General features: G+C 47.9%; 1 long non-coding RNA gene across 1 annotated transcript in view; it reads left to right on the plus strand.

The window, feature by feature from the left end:
* Positions 1 to 606: 606 nt before the first annotated feature.
* Positions 607 to 10651, plus strand: part of LOC102258320 — a 21327-nt gene continuing 11282 nt past the window's right edge. Inside the window, exons 1-3 of the long non-coding RNA XR_314666.2 lie at positions 607 to 881; positions 1624 to 1679; positions 2769 to 2919. This is a non-coding gene — a long non-coding RNA (uncharacterized LOC102258320). The remainder of the gene's footprint in view (positions 882 to 1623; positions 1680 to 2768; positions 2920 to 10651) is intronic.

Genomic DNA, 10651 nt, shown 5'->3' on the forward strand with positions numbered 1-10651 from the left:
ATATGCTTATTGAAAACAAACAAACCTTCAAAGACAAAAAATAAAAATCCCCTAAACAAACAAACAAACAAACAAAAACTCCAGGAGACACAGATAAGTAAAATGAAGAAAGGAAAACCACCTATGAATTCACACCCAGGGGAGCTCCCAGTACAAGTTGGTCTGTTTCTTTCCAGTCTTTTCTCTATGGGAACACGGTGACAACAGAAGCAGGGTCCTGAAAACAAACCATTTTGCTGCTGTCTGCTTCCCCCTGCCATCACTGACAGCTGCCATGTGCCTGGCCGGGTGTCCCTCTTGTCCCCACTCCCCTCAACTCGGCTCCTCCTCCTCCCCTCTCCCGTCCTGGGACACCCTGGAGGGCTTGGCAGCGACTTGTTGGGCGGGATCGAGGGGGCCAGGGCACGTACTGGGGCTGGGCCTGCAGCGGGCCTGGGAGCCGGAGCAGGGGAGGAGCAGCGGGAGGGACCGGAGCGGAGGGGGGCGGAGCTGGGCTGTCGCTTCCCATCAGGCGGAGGATTGTCCCCGGCACGCGCAAGCCCTGCGGCGTTTCTGTGTCAGGGAGTTTTGCCGGCGCCGTGACCCGTGCGAGGGGGGTCGGGCTGCGCTCGGGGAGCGGCCAAGAGTGACCAAGGCGGCCGGCCGCATCATCACCACCTGGCTGGGTCACTGCGTCCCTCTCCCGCCCGGAGAGCGGCGGAGCGGGGAGGGGCTGGAGGAGGGGAGGGGGCGGGTTTCTCCTGGTAACCCTGCCCTTCCGCCCCGCTTGGGGAAGAAGAGCCAGAAGCGGGAGAAGTCACCGCGGGCCTCAGTTTCTCCCCTTTGAAATGGAGGGGCGCTCTTTCCTGGTCCTGAATTGAGGCTGTTCTGTTCCCTGAGAAGTGAGTGAAGCGCTGTGTGGAGACTGCAAAGCTGGGGGGTGGGGGGGGGGGCGAGTCTCTCAAAGAGGCCTGGAGAGGCCTTGCCAGGCCCAGGATTGGCCAGAGCCAGAGCTGCTCAAACCGGACGGGAACCTGGAGTCTCACTGGAGTGAGGCCAGGGACCAGGAAGGCTGGGGGTGGGTGTCTATGTAAATAAGGGGGGTGTGGGTAGTTGAGTTTCCTAAGAGGGGCTGCGGGGAGGGAGGGGTAGGCTCCTGACCTCTTCCCCCTACCCACTGGTCCCATCTGAAGTCAGGGGCTCCCATCTTGGGCAATTAATGATTTTGACAGGCCCCACCCGCGCACCATCGGGGCCTTTGTGTCTGCCAGACCGATGGCCCCTCTCCTGGGCCCACCCATCAGTCACCCTGAGCTCCAGCTGTTCCCAGCCTTTGGAGCAACCTCAGCCGTCACTACTACAAATTGACTCTCAACAGCCGCTCTGAGACCCCTTTTCTCCCATTGTCTCAGGACAAATGGCCCTTCCCCTGCTCGCTGCCCCACAGGCCCAGCCCAGGCTGCTCTGGGAAGGGGAGGAGAGCCACTGAGCTCTTCCAGGAAGCCCCCCCTTCTCTAAACCCCCACATCTAGCCAGGGCTGGGCCAGCAGACAGTCCCTCCTGCCCAGTTCTGGCCTAGACAGACACCCTGCGTCCTTTCCTCACTCAGATTTGGGACTGAGACTCCTCCTTTTTCTCCCACAGCCCCCGGAGCTGGAAAAGTCTCACTCTGTACTAGTTGACAGAGGCTGAATGGAGAGGTAAAAACGGAGAGAGGGAAGGATTGGTGGGGGAAGCATGGGAACTGGGAGCCAGGGTTCCCAGGAGCCCCCATGGCCAAGCACAGAGCCAAGACAATTACATGCCTAGTTTTGCTGATTGCATTAAAATCATTAGAATGAGGGATCTGAAAAATTGTACATTAAGGGTAGAATTAGAAAGGGCTTTAGAGACTGGCACAGGCATCCCCAAAGTGAATCTGATACAATTAGTCAAATTGTGTTACACAAACAGACACTTTCACAATATCATGTCAATGACCTTCTCACCACACCACCCCATCCTCCCTTTCCTTCTTTCTCTCTCACTTCTCCTCACTCCTCCCCTCTTTTTCTCTCCTCCTCTCCCACACTCCACCTTGCTCCTCCAGCTCTTACCTGCTTAGGTTGTACTAATGAGGAAGCCTGAGAGGATACAGTGGGTGGGGTCTTTGTCTTAGTCAAAATGCCCATCCCAGCATCTGTCCCAACATCTGTGCCAGGGCAGCAGGAGAGTTAAAATGGTCTGCTTTGGGTTGGGTCTGTCTACACATGTCTGTATGGGAGGAGGTCTGAATGTCAGAGTCCGGATGAGTCTTTGGCTGCCAGTGTGTGCGTGTGTGTGTGTGTGTGTGTGTGTGTGTGTGTGTGTCCCCAGTGAATCTTCATTGAGTTGGTAGCTAGTCTTCCTCCGGTGGACTGGTCCGATTTGTGGGGAAGGGAGCTATAGTGCCTCTCTTCTGATCTCAAGAATCAGTGGGCTAGGCCCTGGATTGCCTTCGGGTGGGCTCAGAAGTGGCGAGACCGGGGTGCCGAGGGGGGACTGTTGCAGCACTGGTGAATGGGCCTATCTGGCTAGGGGAATGGTGGAGAAAGGATGGGGCGTGAGTGGGGATGGAAAATGGAATTGCCAGTCTGGAATGAATGAATGGTGGAGTTTCTCTTTTGTAACCGGGAATAATTAAGATAGATGTGCGGATGGATTAGCTGTCCTGCAAGGTCAGGAGCGCATTGCCGGATCACTCTATTATTTCGCTGCGCCACAGCTACCTGACTAACGCCTTTTTCATGATATTTTGAACATCCGCACAGAAAAAAAAACCAAGTGAGTGCACGAGAGATACAAATGGATCGTTTGGTGGAGAAATCCGTCTTCGTCACCGCCGCCAGCCTGGGATTAATGCGATTGAAGGCTCCTCCAGGCTCCGCCAGGGAGACAGGCTCAGGAAAGCAAGAGAAATTGGTTCGTACCCCTGGGAGCACGATTGATGGGCCCGGCCTGCCAGGCTGGGCTGGGCCACCATGTTCTCGGGCTGGGCTGGGGGCAGGGAATGGGTCTGGGGCCCGGCCTTGGCCTGGGTGGGGCCCTGCCCTGAGTGAGAGACCTAGATGGGACTGGAGTTTGCTTTGGACCTAGATGGGCCTGGAACCTGCAGGAGTTGGCTTTGGATGGTGAGGAAGATCACAGGCTCTGATGCCCCAGTCGGCTGAGAGACTTTAGGGGAAGAACAGGACGGGAGAGGCACCATCCCCAGTGGCACCCTTCTTTCATGAGTGGCCAGGGGGAGCCTGCTACAGTCTATCAATATGTAGGATCTGCCCTGGCCTGGTGGCTCCGTTGGTTGGAGCGGTTGGTTGGAGCGTAGTCCTGGTTGCTGGTTGCGCTTAGGTCTGGTAGGGGCGCATGAAGGAGTCAACCAATGAATGCATAGGTAGGTGGAGAAGCAAATTGATGTTTCTCCCCCTCTCTAAAAGTCAATAAAATAGCCCTAACCGATTTGGCTCAGTGGATAGAACGTCGGCCTGCAGACTGAAGGGTCCCAGGTTCAATTCCGGTCAAGGGCATGTACCTTGGTTGCGGGCACATCCCCAGTAGGGAGTGTGCAGGAGGCAGCTGAATTGATGCTTCTCTCTCATCGATGTTTCTAACTCTCTATCTCTCTCCCTTCCTCTCTGTAAAAAATCAATAAAATATATTTTTTAAAAATCAATAAACTATATTAAAAAAATAAAAGTCAATAAAATAAAAAAAAGTAGGAACTGAAGAGAGGGGTCTGGATGAGGGTGATGTGGCCAGAGCAAATATTTACTGAGCCCGAATCATGTGCCAGGCACTGTGCTAGGCATGATAAACACAGTACGGTTCCTGTCCTCATGGCACTTGCGGTCTTACTGGGGAGGCAAACCCTGAACAAGTCATGCCCACCAAGTGTTATAGAGCTTGTGATGGAGAAGCTACAGCACAGGGACAGGACCTCAACTAAGAGATTAGGGCGGTCTTCCCTCAGGAGTGGCATGAAGCTGAGTCTTGAAGGAGGGATAGGAGCTGTCGAGATAGGAAAGGGGGGGTGATTCCCATTTTCTAGGCAGAGGGGACAGACTATTTGAAGTTAGGAGGCTGATGGAGAACTCTTCACCTGCCTGATGGAGGAGACAGAATCTCCCGTCAGAGAGGTGACTTGACTTTTCCAAGGTTACACAACTAGCAAATGGCACAGCTGGGGCTAGAACAAAAGCCTTTTCCTTCAAGTGACTGCAGGATCCTACTTGTCTGGTGGAAAAGACAAAGTCTTCGGTCTCTGAAATGGTTGATATGTGAGCCTCACTTGGGAGGCTATAGAAAGAGGGGAGCAGGGCTCACCCATGTCCCGGGACTTTCACATACACGAAGTAAAGGTGAGCTCAGTGGGATGATCAGAGAAAACTTGGAATTTTTTGCTTTTTAAAAAACTTATTAAATGTATGTGTATGGCAAAAATTTAAACAGTATACATGGGTATACAGTGAAAATTAAGTCCCTTCTCCCCCTTCACTTTCTTTTTTTAAAAAAATATATTTTATTGATTTTTCACAGAGAGGAAGGGAGAGGGATAGAGAGTTAGAAACATCGATGAGAGAGAAACATCAATCAGCTGCCTCCTGCACACCCCCTACTGGAGATGTGCCCGCAACCAAGGTACATGCCCTTGACCGGAATCGAACCCGGGACCCTTCAGTCCGCAGACTGATGCTCTATCCACTGAGCCAAACCGGTTAGGGCCCCCTTCACTTTCAATCTCTATATCTCCCTTCCAGAAGCAAATACTGGTGTCATTTTTGTGCACACATATAGAAATATTCTCTATATTCACAAATGATAGCAAACTATACATATTTTTTATTTAACAAATTACTTTAGAAATTATTCCAGAGTAATGCATGAAGACATTCCTTATTCGTACAGTATAGTATTTTTTTAAAATATATTTTTATTGATTTCAGAGAGGAAGGGAGAGGGAGAGAGAGATAGAAACATCAATGATGAGAGAGAATCATTGATTGACTTACAGTGTAGTATTTTATTGTGAGGCTGTATTGTTACTTATTAAACCAGATTGATGGACATTTAGGTTGAAAGTGGTCTTCTATTACTAGAAAAAAATGCCAAAGTGAAGTGGGATGATTGGGTTAAAGGGAGTGTGTCAGAGGGAGTTTGGGCTCTGGGCTTGAAGGGAGAGAGCAGTGATGTAAGAGGAGTAAGCGATGGAGAGGGAGAAGGGCCCGGAGGGACAGTGAGCACAGCAGAGAGAGCCAGGGGCTATGTCAGTGAGGCTGGAGTCTTAGGTCCCAATCTGGGCTCTGTTCTGAGTTCTTTACTAGTTCTAAGTGACCTAGAGCAAGTTATTGAATTTATCTGAAACTTTTTTTTTTTAATTTGAGAACAATATGAACCTCATTAATTTGTTGTAAGGTTTAAAAATTTTCCATGATTATGTATGGAAAATGGGTGGATATATGGGTGAGACATAATAAGTAGGTTTACAGTTGTGAGTACACAAAACAGAGTTTATATATTGTACTAGAGGCCCGGTGCATGAATTTGTGCACAGGTGGGGTCCCTAGGCCTGGCTGGTGATCAGGGCCATCTCACCCAGTCCCGATCAGGGCCTGTGGCCGGGGGGAGGGCCGTGGGAGGTTGGCCGGTTGTGGGAGGTTGTCTGTGGGAGCGCACTGACCACCAGGGGGAAGCTCCTGCATTGAGCATCTGCCCCTTGGTGGTCAGTGTGCATCATAGCGACTGGTCAACCGGTCGTTCCAGTCATAATGGTCGCTTAGGCTTTTATATATAGATGATTATTTACTAATTATTATATTATATTATTTTCCATATGAATGACTGTAAATCTACTTTTACCCCACATGGTATAGTAAAATCAGCAATTATCATTGGGAAGTGATATTTGAAATGTTTCTCTTTTTTCTTTTATATTTTGAATTATCTGTGTTATCTAAAATTTCTACAATGTGTATGCACTATTTTCATAATCAGAAAGAAATAATACAAACTACAGATACTCTTGGTTGGGGCATGGGGAAGGATGGAGGTAGAGGCCGCTGAAAGCCAAAATATTGGTCAATATTAGTTGGTAGAGACTACCAGGAGTGGGTTGAATTTACAGAAGAACAGAGTTGGCAAGAGAGCATATCAGGTGGAGGGATATGAGTCAACAAAGGGTGGAGATGAGAAAGCATCTGTAGGAAAAGCAATCAGTTTAGCTAAAGCAGAGTCCTTGTACTCCTTTCATTCATTCATCCCTTTAACAAACATTTATTGAGCACAAATTCTGGACCAGGAACTGTGCTCTGTCCTGGGGACATGATGGTGATCAGAAACAGAAACAGCCCCAGTCCTAATGGCGCTCATGGCAGTTAAATAAGAGGTAGAAGTTACCTCTGAGGTCTGAAAAGGGACCTCCAAGAGCCTCTAATTGAGGAGTTTGGCCTAGTCAGGGAGGTCAGAGAAGGCTTCCTGGAGGAAATCCTCACTCAGATCAGAATTGGAAGGACAAATAGGTGTTACTCAGGCGAATAGGAAAAGAAAGACTGTTTCAGAAGGGAAGGGAGAGGGAGAGAGAGATAGAAACATTAATGATGAGGGAGAATCATTGATCGGCTGCCTCCTGCACATCCCCTACTGGGGATTGAGCCCACAACTCGGGCATGTGCCCTTACCAGAATCAAACCCAAGACCCTTTAGTCCGCAGGCCGACGCTCTATCCACTGAGCCAAACTTCATGAGGGTGACCCTGCTCTTAAAGATCTCCGTGACTAGATTAGATCCCCTACCCCCACCCTGCCATACTTTTTGTTTTGCTATATAGCATAATTTCAGGAGTAACACCAGAGGGTTAAAGTCTTGTGTAACCACAGGACCACTTGTGTTTATGTGTCTTGGAAAGCTGGCTGAGGCAGAAGGGAAGAAGAGGTGGCATATGGATAAGATGGCTCTGAGGTGTGGAAACTGAATAATTGGGAGCATAGTGGTGACAACACTGGGAACAGAAACTCAGGAGAAGAGCTGATTTGGGAGGCTGGGTAAGACCATGAGATGGGCATCTAGGTGGACACGTCAAGCGTAAGAAATTAGGAATTCCCTTGCAGGAGAGTGGTGATATTGCATTATTTTTTACCTTCCTATTGAGATGTCCCGCACGTATAGTAAAGAACTTAATCCTAAGCTTCCAGATCAATGAACTTTTACATAGGCAGACACCTGTGTTACCACTACCCAGATCAAGATTTCCAGCCCTCCACGAGTTCTCTTGTGTTCTTTCCCAGTCATTATTTCCCCATAACCATTATTCTGACATTGATCACAGATTGTGCGTGTTCTTGAGCTTCATATAAACAATCATATAGTGTATGCTTCCATCAAATAATTTATTGGGTGCCTGCTGTGTGCCATGCTCTGGGGATGCAACAGGAACCAGACAAAGTTTTAGTCCTTGTGGAACTTAAGTTCTGCTCAGAAGGATGAGGTCCATTTTGTTGGAGGTAACAAGATGACCAAAGGGGAGAGTGTCAACAAAGAAAAAAGAGGATGAAGATGAAACAATGCTTAAATATGGTGGTGGTAGGGGGCAGGTGGAATAGTCAGAGGATGGAGAGAAGCCAGAGCATGCGGCAGCACGGAAGCCAAAGACCTGGGCTTCAAGAGGAAGGGAATGATCAACAGCGTCACATGCTGCTGAGAGGTTAATCAACACATATTTATGGAGCACCTGCTTTTACAAGGCTAGGCACAGAGTGGAATACAGAGTGTCATAAAACTCCCTATAATAATGATCTCTAACGTGTCTATAGAGATAAGAGAAGGCCCTGGCTGGCGGGAAAACACCATAAAATTCAAATATGAACCTGTCATTGCCCTGCTTAAAACCTTCCTGGGGCCTCCCCTTGCCAGTGGAATTAAAGTCAAAATTTCACTACTGCCTCCTGGCCCCGTGGTCTGACCTCTGTGAACTTCTGTGCCTCATCTTACCTCTCTCCCTGTCCCTTTGACTCCCCAGGCGCCCTGGGCTTCTCCCCCGACCCCTTGTTCTGCTCCCTCCTGCTCCTGGGATTTTGCACACATCATTCCTTCAGCCTAAAATACTATTCTCCTTCCCTCTTCCCCTATAAAGATCCAGTGGACTCTACTCTCCATTTCTCACCTCTCTGCTCAATGGTCATCTATTCAGAGAAGCCTTTCCTGATTTTCCTGCTTAAAATAAGTTCCCTATGTTTTGCACTCACACAACCTGCATTATGAAACTTTCTTTCTGAACACTTATCACGGTGAGTAATTATACATGTTTGATTATTGCATAAATGTTGATCTGTCTTACAAATCAGAGCAGAGACCTTAACTGCTTATGATCATTAGTGATTTCCCAGCACCTAACTCAGTGCTGGGCCCATAATGAGGGCTTGATAAGCACTTGCTAAATGGATGAGCTTAGAAATTTGAAGTCAGAAGGCCTGTCTTTAAGCCTGAATATGTGACCTTGGATAAGTGGCTTTCTTCCCTTCCCTGGGACTCGGTTTCATCATCCATAAGATGAAGGGATAGACTCTCTAGGGGCCTCTATGGCCTGATGTCCTCAGATTCGATGACTCACACTCATAAAAATGTCACTGGGCTGCCCGCCAGCACATTAGCACTGTTATTAGTTAGTGCTGAGTAAGAAGGTACAGAACATCAAGTGCTGTAGAGACAGGACAGAGAGAACAGTGTGAGCTAGGGTGATCAGAGAAGACTTCCTGGAAGAGGTGGGCAGAAATGCATTAAATAGATGGAGGGAAAGGGGGTTTTCAAGAACTAGAGAAGCGCAGAGACATGAAACGTAACAGGAGACAAGGAGACTGGCCTGGCTGGCTCCTGTGGGAAGGGTCCAGCTCCCTTTAAGAAGGAGAGGTCCCCTGTATTAGTTTTCTAGTGCACCTGTTATAAATTATCACACACTTGGTGTATTAAGACAACAAAACTTATTTTACAGTTTTGGAGGTGAAAAGCCCAAAGTCAGTCTCAAGAAGCTGACAGGTGTTCTGGAGGCTCCAGGGAAGCATCTGTTTCCTGGCTTTTCCCACTTTGCAGGTGCTGCCCTCACTCCTTGGCTCATGCCCCTGCATCACCCCACCTTCCTCTCTGCCTTTGACTCTGCACGCCCCCTCCTTCGAGGGGCTTTGTGATTATAGTATGCACACTCAAGGTCATTAACAAAATCAAATTTGCAAAGTCCCTTTCACCTGTAAAGTAACATATTCACAGATTCCAGGGGCTAGGTCCAGGACATCTTTGAGGGACTTTTCAGCTGACCAACTCCTAGTGGTTATTTATGTGGTCTCTGGAGCCAGAATGCCTCAGTTCAAGCCTTGGCTCTGTCACTTATTAGTGGCTTAATCCTTGGTGACTTATTTACTGGTAACTCCTCTGTACCTCAGTTTTTTCATTTGTAAAATAAGGAAATATGGTTGACCTGTGAACAACGTGGGGGTTAGGAGCACCAACCACCTGCACAATAAAAAATCCACATAAAACGTAAGTTGGCCCTCTGCATACATGGATTCCCAACCACAGATGGAGAATAGTGACCCTTGAATATGGTTTGAACTGCATGGTCCACTTATACTAGGAAAATTCATTATTCAAGTGTCCACTATAGCAGTCCACACCTTATTTGTTTCCGTTATCTATTGCTATATCACAAACCACCCCACATCTTAGTGGCTAAAAACAACATGGCCTTTTGTTTTTGTTACTTTACATTTTTCATGGTGGGAGGTTCTTCCACTCTCCATGGTGCTGGCTGCATTCACTCTTGCAGCTGCATTCATTTGGAAACTCTGCTGGGGTCGGAACATCCAAGTCGGCCTCAGTGACAAGCCTGACAGTTGGTGCTGGCTGGCTGTTGGCCAGAAAGCCTTGGTTTTCCTCCAGGTGGCTCCTCATCCTTCAGGGCCTCTCTTCCCCCACAGGCCTCTCCAGCAGGAGAGTTCAGACTTCTTTACATGGTAGCTGACTTTCAAAGAGATGACTAAGGAAGCTGCAAGGCCTCTTAAGGCCTAAACCCAGAAGTCACAGTGTCACTTCTGTCACATTCTATTGGTCAGACAAATCACATGGCCAGCCCAGATTCAAAGGAAGGGGAAGCAGGCTCCACCTCTTGTGCAAAGCCACATTGTACTAGTCTTGTGGAATGCACGATTTGCTACAGCAGTTGTGAGAATTCCATGACTTAGAACATGTAAAAGGACTGAAAACAGTACCAGACACCTAGTAAATGCTCATTTTTTTTTTAAGTGCAGGCTCTAGTGCTTGACTGCCTAGATTCAAAACCCAACTCCACAGCTATGGTTTTGTGGCCCTTGGCAAATTCTTAATCATCCCAAACATTAGGGTCCTCATCTATAAATGAAATTAAGGGTAAAGCTTTACAGGGTTGATGCAAGGATGAAATGTAATAATATATGCAAACTCTTAGCTCAGGGCCTAGCATATAGTTAGTACTCAATAAGCATTAGCTTTTGATATTACCAAAGTTCTGTCAGGTGCAGTGTTAGGCATTTTCTCATGTATTCTTTTTTTTATATAACAGCATAATTCTTTTTAAAAATATATTTTTTATTGATTTTTTACAGAAAGGAAAGGAGAGGGATAGAGAGTTAGAAACATC

The sequence above is a fragment of the Myotis brandtii genome, unplaced genomic scaffold (genome assembly GCF_000412655.1).
Source record: "Myotis brandtii unplaced genomic scaffold, ASM41265v1 scaffold902, whole genome shotgun sequence".
Classification (NCBI taxonomy): domain Eukaryota; kingdom Metazoa; phylum Chordata; class Mammalia; order Chiroptera; family Vespertilionidae; genus Myotis; species Myotis brandtii.